A 12,363-nucleotide genomic window follows, 5' to 3' on the forward strand; every position below is an offset into this window, starting at 1 on the left:
GGCCCTGGGGTCGACTCAGCTTCTAACAGAAATGAGTACCAGGAATTGATTAAATACTTTTCCTGGGGAGTCCAGCGCGACCGGCGCGTAAGGCTGACAACCTTACCGCCATCTGTGAACAGATTGTCTAGATAATGTGGGACCCTCAACGTCTCAAACCTATGGGCCTCCATGGCCTGTTACAGGGATATCTTTACTTATTTTTTTTCTTAGTGGACAAGTTATCTGTTACATAATGTCTCCGTCTGATTACGCTTGCCGATCACAGCAGCCGCGCCGTCTAAGGCTTGAACTGTATTCGCTTGCTCCGGCGCTAGGATCGTGGGCGCGAATCCCACTCAAAGCATGGATATTTGGTGTGTTTGTGTGTATTCTGTGTTTCTGTTGTCCTATGTTTACGTAGAGACCTTGCGACGAGCTGATCACTCGTCCAAGGAGTCCTACCGTCTGTGAAAATTGATTACGGAACTGAATAAGAGGCCTGGGCCCTGAATGGGATGGAGGTACCACTGAAAAAAAAAAAACCGTGTAGCTTGTGGGGTTTAAGGTAGTTATGAAGACTACTGTCTTCTGGGATATAACGCCGTGTAGTCCGTTAAAATTCGACCGATATTCTGGAGGAACATATCTCTTCCGTCTTCAGGGTCGAATAAGCCGAGCAACATACCGTCGTGAAAGCAGGATATGCTCTTCCGAAATGTCGGTTGACTTTCAACGGACTACACGGCGTTATATACCAGAAGATACCATTCTTTATGTGTAATTTATTTAAGGACTACCAAAACGCGGACTGTAGACAGTCGAATGACTGAATAATGGTGATAATGTTATGAACGTGCAAGCTGATATTAATTTATTGGGATATAAAATAAATACCATAAATAAAACCACAGAAGCCACGCTAAAAGTCAGAATGGGGTTTGGCCTAGAAGTAAACATAGAGGAAATTAAGTATATGTTGATGTCTAGTCACCAGACTGCAGGACAAGCCATAAAAAGGCACAACTATCTCAATATGTGGCAAAGAAATAATTGGGGACGACAGCAAGAAATCGTAACTGAGTCAGTGAAGAAATTAAGAACAGATTAAATGCGGTTAATGCTTGCCACTATTCAGTTCACAATCATTTGTCTTCTGGTCTGCTGTATAAAAACATAAAGTTTAAAATATAAATAAGGTAAGATAAAGTTTTCCCCGTGCTTAACTAATTAAGCACTACGCCATGAAGGCGTATTGGTGAGTGGATGTATAGATCCATACTATCTTGACCTCGGCGCTAGCTGGAGGTGAGTGGTCAGCTTCAAGCCCCGGCCGCTTTACTCTGGGAGTACCATTGGATAGGAGGCTGGTTGAGCCCCAGAGGAGGTCTGGATGACGTGGAGAAGAGACAATTCTTTACCCTACAGGGATTCGAACTCCGACCCCTCGGTCATCCAGCCCGTAGCCAGTCGCTATACCAACTGCGCGATCCCTGATTTTTTAAAAATAGTCGAATACGAAAATTGTTAATTTCCCTGCGGTGTTGTCTCGGTGTGGAACTTGGTCTCTCACAATAAGCGAGGGTGTTTGAGAACGTGGTACTGAGGGGAATATTTCGACCCCAAGTCAGATAAATTACTTAGAGGTTGGACGAATGCGCATTATGAGGAATTTCTTAACTTCTACTTCTTTCCAGAAAATACAACAGTGTTCAAGTCAAGGAGACGAGATTTGCAGGGCTTACAGCACGCATTTTAGCGAATCGAAGTTCATACACAGGTGTGAGAATGTGAACTGGATTTATCTGACTTGGAATATGGGCCAGTGGCAGGAGCTCCTGGGTACAGTAATGAACCTGCCAATTCCTTAAAATGCTATAAATTTCATGTGTGACTGAGCGACTGTTAGCTTCTGAAGAAGAATCCAGCTCCATGGAGCTAGTGGAGCTCAGTGAAAGAAAGCTGCTGTAGCCAAATTTAAGGCACTATCCCAACATCTGCCTAGAGGGACTGATAAAACCACGCTTTCTGCCGAGATTCGAACTGGGAACCCCATCGAATGCAACTCAATCCTCAGTTACCATTCTCAGACAATAAGAATGAAACGATATTGTGACATGTAGGCATTGTGACATTTCTAGGCAACGCCAAAAATGCAAAGAACAATAAAACAGTTATTACAAGAATTGTTTTCTACGTGGTCCGCACCATGCCCATTGCTAGGCAACGAATCGCTAAACACGTTCCCGCAGAAGCGTACTATGGAACAACATGTAGTCAATTTCTAGGCAACGGAGCGGTAAACACGCATACGAATTATTGAGAGACGGTATTTTCCGTGGGGTCCGTGCAAAGTGGATATAAGAGAGTCGAGTTCCGAAACTGGCAGGTGTAGAAAGACAATGGTTACAAAGGAGAACAACGGAGTACAACAGATGTGTGCCGTAGGTACAGTGAGACTGTTGCCAAGATACGACTAGTGGAGACTGAGAAGACTTAGCGTGTCCTTGTGATTTGTGATGTGGGAAGATTAGCGATAGCGTTATAATTGATTGTGATTAAGAGATTGTCACAGAAGTGTTAATAATTCCAATCCATTGCCCGTTACTACTGATCACGGAGCCATAAACCGGTGATAATATTTTCCTCAAACCAGAATAAACGGTCTAATAACCCTGAACATCACAAAATGAATCTCGTACGTGATGGAAACTTCAGATTTTACTTTTAACAGATCACATGGCTGAGATTCGAACCTGAGACTTCCTGTATACGACAAAGAGAGGCCCTAATCACTACACAGCGTCGATGCTTCCACTGTGCCATCAGTCTATGCCGTCCTGTCACCCCAAAGCGCGGTAATGAGTCACTTTGAAACACGTGTGAGAAACATTCCCGCACTGGAAGGACTGGGTGACTCACAGATTCTAAAAATATGCCGAATGATCAATGTAAACAGAGAGACGACAAAGCGGCACCTCCCCTTTCATATTTTTTGTGTGCCATTATCCAGTGTTGCAGGTGCATGAAGTGAGATGTCTGTACGCGCTATTTGTGAGGCCTATGTCATTCATATTTATCTATTCTTGCCTCATTTGCTAAGATTACACAGCGTCGCTTAAGATGATCATCACTGATTAATGAATTACTTTCACTCAACCGCAGGCCGCGCCATAGCTCAAGCGGTTAGTCGCTTGCTTCCTATCTCGGCGGCCCGGGTTCGATCCCGGGTCTGGTCAAGTGGGATTTGTGGTGGACGAAGTGGCGCTGGGGCAGGTTTTCTTCGAGTACTTCGGTTTCCCCTGCCAATCTTCATTCCACAAAATTCTCCATTATCATAATCACCCAGACAATAGGCCAATCAGTGGCCGCCGTTTCGAGTGGACCTAGCTGGACTCCACCCCCACACTAAGCGAATAAAAGAAATTCACTCAACCGCACTGGTTAGTCACTACAACAGATGAAATAAACTGAAATTATTAAGATAATGGTACCGGTGTGCCTGTGCATCACGCTATTAAGGAGTATGTAGAAGTGGAGGTATAACTCTACGCATTCTAACCTAGCAAAGTTACTCAGGCGATAATGCCTCTGACATTAGGAAGATGACGGGACCGAATCTCGGCATGGACTCGATTCTGATTGAGCAATGATGTGATTTTCCTCAGTACCTCCAGGCAAATGCCGAGGTATAACTTTGATTAGTCCACGACCGCTCCTTTCCACACCCTAATTCAGTATTACCTGTTAGTCAGTCATTCAGTGTTAAATGCCCACAGGCTTCTTCGCATCAGTGACAGTTTCGTTAAATAAATAAAAAGCAACCAGTAAAACAACGCATTCTTAACCTTGGCACTAGATGGAGAGGAATGGTCAACTTCACGCTACGGCCGCTTTACATCCGAGGAAAGAGCCCCACGGTAATCATATGACAGGCTTAGTGGACCTCAGAGCCAGTCTGGATGCTCTGGAGGAAGAGAAAAATTTCCTTCCCTTGCGGGGAATCGAACCCTCGCCCCTCGATCGTTCAGTCCGTAGCCTGGTCAGTGTTCCGACTGAGTTAGCCTGTCCCCAAAACGGACCAAAACCCCGGACTGGGAACTTGGGGTTTGAGGAGGGTAGACGTCTGCTTAGTTCCAAAGCGCTATGATCTGGGAGAGCTACTGCCGCACCTTCAGATGCCATGATTATCGCTCCCACAACGAAACATGTAGAACGAATTCATGATCATACACTGCAATAATTTTCGTCATTACCCCGGACTCTGTGTTGATCTTCAGAGCCTACCTAGTTCTGAACTGGAGTGTCTACCTAGTTCTGAATTGGAGTGCCTACCTAGTTCTGGGGTGCCTACCTAGTTCTGAATTGGAGTGTCTACCTAGTTCTGAATTGGAGTGCCTACCTAGTTCTGGGGTGCCTACCTAGTTCTGAACTGGAGTGTCTACCTAGTTCTGAATTGGAGTGTCTACCTAGTTCTGAATTTGAGAGCCTACCAAATTCTGGAGTAGCCACCTAGTTCTGAACTGGAGTGTCTACCTAGTTCTGAATTGGAGAGCCTACAAAATTCTGGAGTACCTACCCAGTTCTGAAATGGAATGTCTACCTAGTTCCAAATTGGAGAGCCTACCTAGTTCCAAATTGGAGAGCCTACCTAGTTCCGAAGTGGAGTGCCTACCTAGTTCTGAACTCAAACATCTATCTTCTTCTGAAAAAATATTTCTACCCCTGGACCTACAAAATAAGAAGCAGAAGTACTAATCGCTCTACCGCGACCTACAGTAGAACAAGAAGAAGATGGATGAGGGGGAGCAGAAGAAGACTTATTACATCTGGTCAGTCGAGGAAAACAACTGTCCTGCGTCAAACATGCGATGGCAGGTTAGTGAGTTTATAGCGAGGCGTATAGGATTTCAGTAGGAGATATGTATGCAGCTGGGGTTTATTGTGCTGCGGTGTTTATGTACAGCCGGGGGTAGTGAGGGGTGCATGTGGAACCAACGATCGCTTGGAGTCTGTCGCCCGCTGTTGAACCGCACAGAATGTCAGCAACAGCCCAATTACTTATCCTCTTCAAGCGTGAAGCACATCTGCATAGCCAACTACCACAACCCCACGGTGTTGGGTCCTTCCTGAGAAACCAGTAGTTGCTCAGACACTCAAAGAACTCCCAGCATTTTGTGGAACTGGAACGTTCATTCCCGTGTTCACAAAAACCCTCCACGTGTCCCTATCTTAAGCCAGATAAATTCAGACCGTACACCGCCCAGTACAATATATTCAACATATATTTTAATATTGTCCTTCCATCTTCGTCTAGGCATTTTTAGTGGACTCTTTCCTTCTGGTCTTCCTACCAAAACTTTCTATGCACTTGATTTCTCTCCGCCTTTACTTGAATAATAATAATAATAACAATGTAAAAGGGTTAAAGTCCCTGTGCTCAACTAATTAAGCACTACGCCATGAAGGTGTATGGGGTAGTGGACGTATAGATCTACATCTTCTTGACCTCGGTACTAGTTGGAGGTGAGTGGTCAGCTTCACGCCACTGCCGCTTTACCCCCGGTACCCACTGGATAGGAGGTGTGCATTTATTCTGTGTTTGTGTTGTTCTATAAGCAGGCAGCGGCCTTGCGACGTTCTGATCTCCCGTCCAAGGAGTCCTAACGACTGTGTATAGAATTAGAAACTGAAAAAGGCGGCCAAGGTCCAATAAAAGGGCTGTAGAACCATAGACAGAGAGAACCTTTTACACCGAAGATGTAACAAAGGAATCCCCCGTTCCTCCAAGAGTATATTTCCATGGTACATTTTGTCGCCACTGTGCGTCGCTTTTTGTGTACCGCCAGTTTAAATTATGACGCCGCTCAAAACAGAACAATAATAAGAATTTTGTGAATCAAAAACAGCCATTAGATTCGCCATCAGAAAAGTGACCAGCATATCGAGGGTTGGCTGAATATAATGATAACTCATTCCCCCGGGGCCTTGCGCCGTCTGTCCGGCTTCCAACATAAAACAGACCAGTGTATCAGTTATACAGTCTGGTGTGAGAAGCGTTACGGGTAATACTGGCGTAAGGTCACTTGCGTGGTTCCTGGTTTGTTGCAACCGCAGTGTTACAAGTCAGATCCCATTTTGAACCAACTTAGGAGGAAGAAATGTGGAAAGAAAGATTCGAAGAAAGTAGAAAGATGGGCATAAGGAGAAAAGAAAGCACGAGAGGGAAAAGAAAGTTAGGAAGAGAAGGCAGAAGAAAGGGACAGAATGAGAAATAAGGTAAAGGTATGAGGGAGCAGAAGTATAGCTCCACCGCTCTTGACCTCGGCACTAGATTGAATTGAGCAGTCAGCTTCACGAACTGGCCGCTTTATTCCCGAGGAAAGACCCCCGGTACTCATTGGATAGGAGGCCGGGTGGGCCCCACAGCCGGTCTGGAAGCTGTGGAGAAAAGACACATCTCTTGTCCCTGGTGAAAATCGAACCCTGTTCGCTCAGCCAGTAGCCAGTCACTATATCGACTGAGCTATCCCGGCTACTACAAGAATTAAGGTGAAAAAGAAAGGATGAGAGAAAATAATAAAGGAAAGAAGGAAGCAGTGTGAGAACATACGTAAGAAGAACGCGAGGTAGGGCAGAAAACAGGAAACAAAACATAGCTCAATGACATCACTTGTTACTTCAGGTAAAAGGATGAGGAGCTAGAAAATAAAAGGTAAAGCTATCCCTGTAACAGGCAGTGGAGGCCCACAGGGTTGTGAGACTTAGAGGCTCCCACATTATCTAGACAATCGGCTCACAGATGGCGGTGAGGCTGTCAGCCATACGTGCTTGCCGCCCTTTACCTCCAGGAAGATTCCTGGTATTCACTTCTGTTAAAGGCTGAGTCGAACCCAGGACCATAGTGCGGCTGGAAGGATTTGCTCAATTGAAAAATCCAATGACCTCATCGGAAATCGAACCCGCGACCTTCCGGCTTGTAGTATAGTGTCTCAACCAACTACGCTAACGGGCTCCCAGAAGGTGAGGAGACGGTAACGAAAATTTGGATTTGGTTTTGTCACGATGACTGCGAAATGTATGTTCTGCATTGTAGGACCGTGCAGTTCGGAGATGTGCCGACGTTTCGAAAGAACACACCGCCTCTGTATTAAACGTCGAAGAGTGAGATAAGCAAGAATCCAGCAGAGAAAAGGGGGCAAGCTGGTAAATATCTAATTTAATTGTGTGCAGAGCAGCCCAAAAGTCAGTTAACGTAACGTAAGCTTGAATGTCCAGATTAAGACCAGCCAGACAATTTGTAGAGTGATATCACAGAGTTGTGAGTTCTGCATTGAATACAGAGGATATCATTTCGATCCATTTTTTTAAAATTCAGTAAGCAATAAAGAAATTCGTAACATATTTTAGTGAACACAGTACACAACACAGACCGCTCAAAAAACACTGTTTATTGTGTACTCCAGTTGCTTCCGGGGGAACATGTTTGTTTGCGAAGGAGTTACTTAGTAACGGCTGCGTATACTTGCTTCATAAGAATCTGCTACCTAGTAGCAGTTGTTTCGTTGTTTCTTTCGGGGTCGTTACCCAGTAGTGAATCTACACGCTATAACATTGTAGGTTCAAGAAAAGTAAGATATTCTGGCTTGTAAACGCTACAGAATTCGGAGAGAACATCACGTTTCGGAGAAACATATCAAATCTATCTTCAGGGTAAAAGAGTAGGCCAAACAAAAAGAACAGCAGAAACAGGCGGCAGGATGAGGTGCTTTCTTGCTTGGCTTAACGGTTCGACCCTGAAGAAGGGCGACGATACTGTAACGGATTTGCTCGAAGCTATTTTAGGCAAAGACTCGGTAAACACGTTCCAACGTGCAACAGTGGAAGATGTGTCTCAGTGGACGGATGTTGTAATTCGTCGCTGGGCAACAGTCAGTGCGCCAATGAACTGTTGGTTAGGAATCATGTGACTTGCGTTTTCTGTGTTTTTCGTGCGGAGCCTATATAACGAAGGCCTATTGTTTGAATGAATGTATAAGGGGTGGGCCTTCTCGGTCCTTGCACCGCGACCTACAGTGGTCTATTGTGCTTAGGCGTATTGTAACTTAGATTAATGTAGAGTACAGCGCAGTGCAGTGTAGTTAAGAGTCCAGATGAGATTTATTTGAGTTCCGAGAGTCCAGGGTGACTGAACAAGAAATGGCAAGAAGACTTCATAGTGATCTGAAGTCCTAGTTTCTGTGTTGAGGTCCGTTGCTAGGAGACGATTAGTGGAAACTGAGAATCCTAGTGCGTGTGCAGCTGTGAACTGTATATTGTGTAAAACAGCAATAGCGCTGTATTGACTGTAATTAAGAGAGATTGTAAAGGAAGTACCAATAAATCCAAACATCCGAACTAGAACCCGTTATTTTTGTCACGAGTACCCCACCTACACGTGACATTTGGTGTCAGAAGTTGGTAGTTCGTATCGTATTGGATTAATCAGCAGTGGTTACGACCGTAAAATACGTGTACGTGACAACTGGTGTTAGGTGTGGTATGGATTGGATCAGATTGATCAGATTATTGGATTTACGATTGCATCGGATAGTATATCGCCACATTGTAGAGATGGAACAAATGATGGAAAGCCTGCTGGCAAAAATCGGCACTAGGATGGATGCCAATACAAAAGCAATGCAAAAGAAGGCATAAAAACCAACCAAACCAAGACGGACGTAAATCTAAAGGAAATGAGAGAAGAAATTCAATCTGGCCAAGCGGAAATGAGATCCGTAGTTAATGTCTGGTTAGGAGACATAAGGGCTGATCGAAAAGCGACAATGTCATGCCAAGTAACAATGGAAGCGTGTCTGGAGAGTAAGGAGCTAAATCCGGAAGACATGGAATCCGAAGTAGAACATCGGGAGGTCCCTATGGAAGAGGCCGCAGTGAAATCTTCAGAAGCAATGAACAAGCGACACAGGGGTCGGCACGTGGAGAGCCGAAGGAACTGACCGGAGGAGACTGTAGATCCCGGAGGAAGGTGTCCCGTCGTCCAGCAGTGGTATGGCGCAAAAGAAACGTCTTCAGGAAAATTCAGAACCAGGGAAATTGTGGACCGCGGAAGGATTTGCCGCAGCCGGCAGGAGGATGACCCACAGTACAAAAATGTGACGGTGCAGGGGACACGATCGCAAGAGATACGACCAGGACGATGTGGTACAAGAAACCCGGAAAGGATGGACGTTCGGAAAGAGATGTTGGAAGGGCTCGGAATGCAGCAATGTCATAAGGAACCGAGGCCTAAGACAGCAGCTACGAGGCAGAAAGCAAGTAAAGAACCCAGGCACAAGACGGCAGCTGCATCTTAAGATCGAGAGGACATCAGAGGAGTTCGACAGGAAGCCTTTCGGACTGGAGTTCGTGAAGTGAGCAACCGGGATGTCCAGGGGGGTTGCGGAAAATGAGGAACTGGACCTTGTGGAGGGATAAGCCACCTCCGGATTACGAAAACAAGGACTGGGCATTGTTCAGGGTTCGGCCCCTTCCAAAACGGAATAAATATCTACGAGTAGCCTTTGCGTTAGAAGAGCCGGATATGTGGGAGCACCGGCAACTCCATGGTTTATAGCCCACCGTGGGGAAGAGAGAAAAATAAGACATTTGGATGATGGTGATATATCTGGATCTAGTGGCACGTTAGCAGCGAGCCGTTCGGGACGAGCGGCCTTAAGGAGGGAACAGTGAGAGCCCTCGGAGAGTGAACACCGCGAAAAAAGAAAGGAACTTGCTATGAAGATGTTGAAAGCACAGCTCTCCGAAACGAAGGAAAGGTGATACACCGTTAGGCTATTCGAGACGAACAGCCTTAAGGAGGTAGCACTGTAACGGAGTTTCTGGGCAACGGTTGGGTAAACATGTTCCAATATGCAACTATGGAAGATGTCTCAGCGGACGAAAGTTATAGCTCGTTGCTAGGAAACAGTCAGCGCGTCAATAAACTCGCTGGCTAGGAATCACGTGACTTGTGTTTTCTGTTTCCGTGCGTAGCCTAGATCACGAAGACGACCTGTTGTAGTTTAGATTAGTGCAGGGCAGTGTAGTTAAGAGTCCAAGAGAATTTTTAGTTCAGTTCGGAGATCCCAGGTTGAACGAACAAGAAATGGCAAGAAGACTTCACAGTAATTTGAAGTGCTAGTTTCTATGTTGAGATCCGTTGCTAGGAGACGACTAGTGGAAACTAAGGATCCTAGTGCTTGTGCAACAGTGAACTATAAATTGCGTAAATCAGAGATAACGCTGTATTGCCTGTAAATAAGAGAGACTCTAACCGAAGTGCCAATAAATCAAATCATCCGAACTGGGACCTGTTATTTCCGTCACGCGTATCCCATCTACACGTGACAATATGTTCTTGCGAAACGTTTGTTGCCTCCGAACTTAAAGGCTTTACAGCCCAGAAGTAAAGTTGTCCCTGTGCTCAACTACGAGTAATTAAGCACTGCACCATGAAGTAGTATGGGGGAGTGAACGTATAGACTCAAGTATAGACCTCGGCACTGGTTGGAGGTTAGTGGCCAGATTCACGCCTCGGCCGCTTAACCACCGGGGCAAGAGAGTACCGGTACGCATTGTATAGGAGGCTGGATGGCCCCCAGAACTGGTGAGGACGACGTGGAGGGAAGAAAATTTTTGTCCCTACCGGGTGTCGAAGTCTTACTCCTGGTCCGTCCAGCCCGTAGCCAGTCTTTATAAAAATTCGTTTTGTCGCCATTTCCAGTATTGGCACAGACATTCGCTAATACAGAACGTGGTCTTTTGCATAAAGTTTCCACGATCTAGACATCTGTGGCCCCTTACCCAACTTCATTACACGCATCTGTAAACCCCGTCTTGAGGTACCAGGACGAGGATAAGAGTCCCTCCTTCACTGTGTCTTCTGATGAGAGAAGAAGCCATCCTCAAGGAACAAAACTAATTACAAGATCCCGATTGGTTTGGGACAAGCACAAAGAAACATCAGAGATAAATGAAAGAGACCGTCACTAGAGGGCTCTGCTAATCAGCCCCTGACAAAGAAGCAGTTGTACAATGGAACACAGGTCAGAATCACATGACACCGGGACCCTTGAGGGGCGGTGAGGGTGTAATATAGACCTCGTGAACGATATGAACTAAACTTGGCTGTCTTCTGGGTGTTTCTAAAGGATGAGAATTCATTACTCAACTGCTAGATGACATTTAAATACATACTTGTCCATCTCAATGATTGTATAAATACTATTTCAGAAAGGATCATGACTTCCCAGGCCTCAGTCACTTCCTCGAAAAATCACAGTACATGAAGGTAAAAGGCGAAGATTTCCTTATGCTAACTAATTAAGCACCACGCCATGAATTGCATGAGAAGTGGAGGTACAGCTCCATCTTTCCCGACTTCGCTCATGTTCTTGCCGCTTTACCCCCCGAGGAAAGAGTTCATGATATCAATTACCGTATTTACGCATGTAGAGGCCGCACATTTTTTCCCAAAAATTCAAGAGGAAAACTGGGGTGCGGCTTATATTCGAAATATTCGAAATCACACTTCATTTAAAAAAAATTTATATTCGGAATATTTCTGAATAATTTATACTCCTGAAATAATATCCAAGAAAATTATTTTTTCTATAATTTCTGTCTGAAAATTGTGCTGCGGCCTATACACGCACGCGGCCTATACATGCGTAAATACGGTATATAGGAGGCCGGGTGGGCCCCAGAGCCGGTCTGGACACCGTGAAGAAGAGAAAAATCGCTTGCTCCCGCTGGGAATCGGACCCCGGCCGTCCAGCGCGTAGCCCTTCGCTATATCGATTGAGCTATCGTGGTTCACACAATACGTGAAAGTGCTGAGACAAAATTTTCTGTTCCAGAAATTTTCTTATAACTTTTAATGCACAGATGTATCACCTACTGTAACATTAAGAACTCGTTTTTTTTTTTTGCCCGCAGTGTGTATTTGCCCGAAAGTCTTCTACATATTACATTCAATTACAGTTCCTTCTCATAGAAAACACACCGCGTCTCGAGAACAAAGAGCAGCCGGTTAATAATGTATAAAGGAGTGAATTTCCCTTTATTGTAACATAAAACACACAAAACCTATACTGTGTGGACAAACGGACAATCTTTGTAATATTAAAGAGGGTGGTACATGCGCTAACCATTGTACTTTAAACGGTTAAATAACTTTTGCTAAGAAACCATTGTATAAAGTAGTCAAGCTTGTTATTTTGACGTCATGTTCGGTACGTTAGCAAGCAGTTACTAACAGGACCAGCAAGTTGTAGAAAATACTTGCTGTTCTGTTCTTATGTATTGTGGTAACGGATACGCAAGCGACAATAGATGAATTAT

The sequence above is a fragment of the Cryptotermes secundus genome, unplaced genomic scaffold (assembly GCF_002891405.2).
Source record: "Cryptotermes secundus unplaced genomic scaffold, Csec_1.0 scaffold300, whole genome shotgun sequence".
Taxonomy (NCBI): domain Eukaryota; kingdom Metazoa; phylum Arthropoda; class Insecta; order Blattodea; family Kalotermitidae; genus Cryptotermes; species Cryptotermes secundus.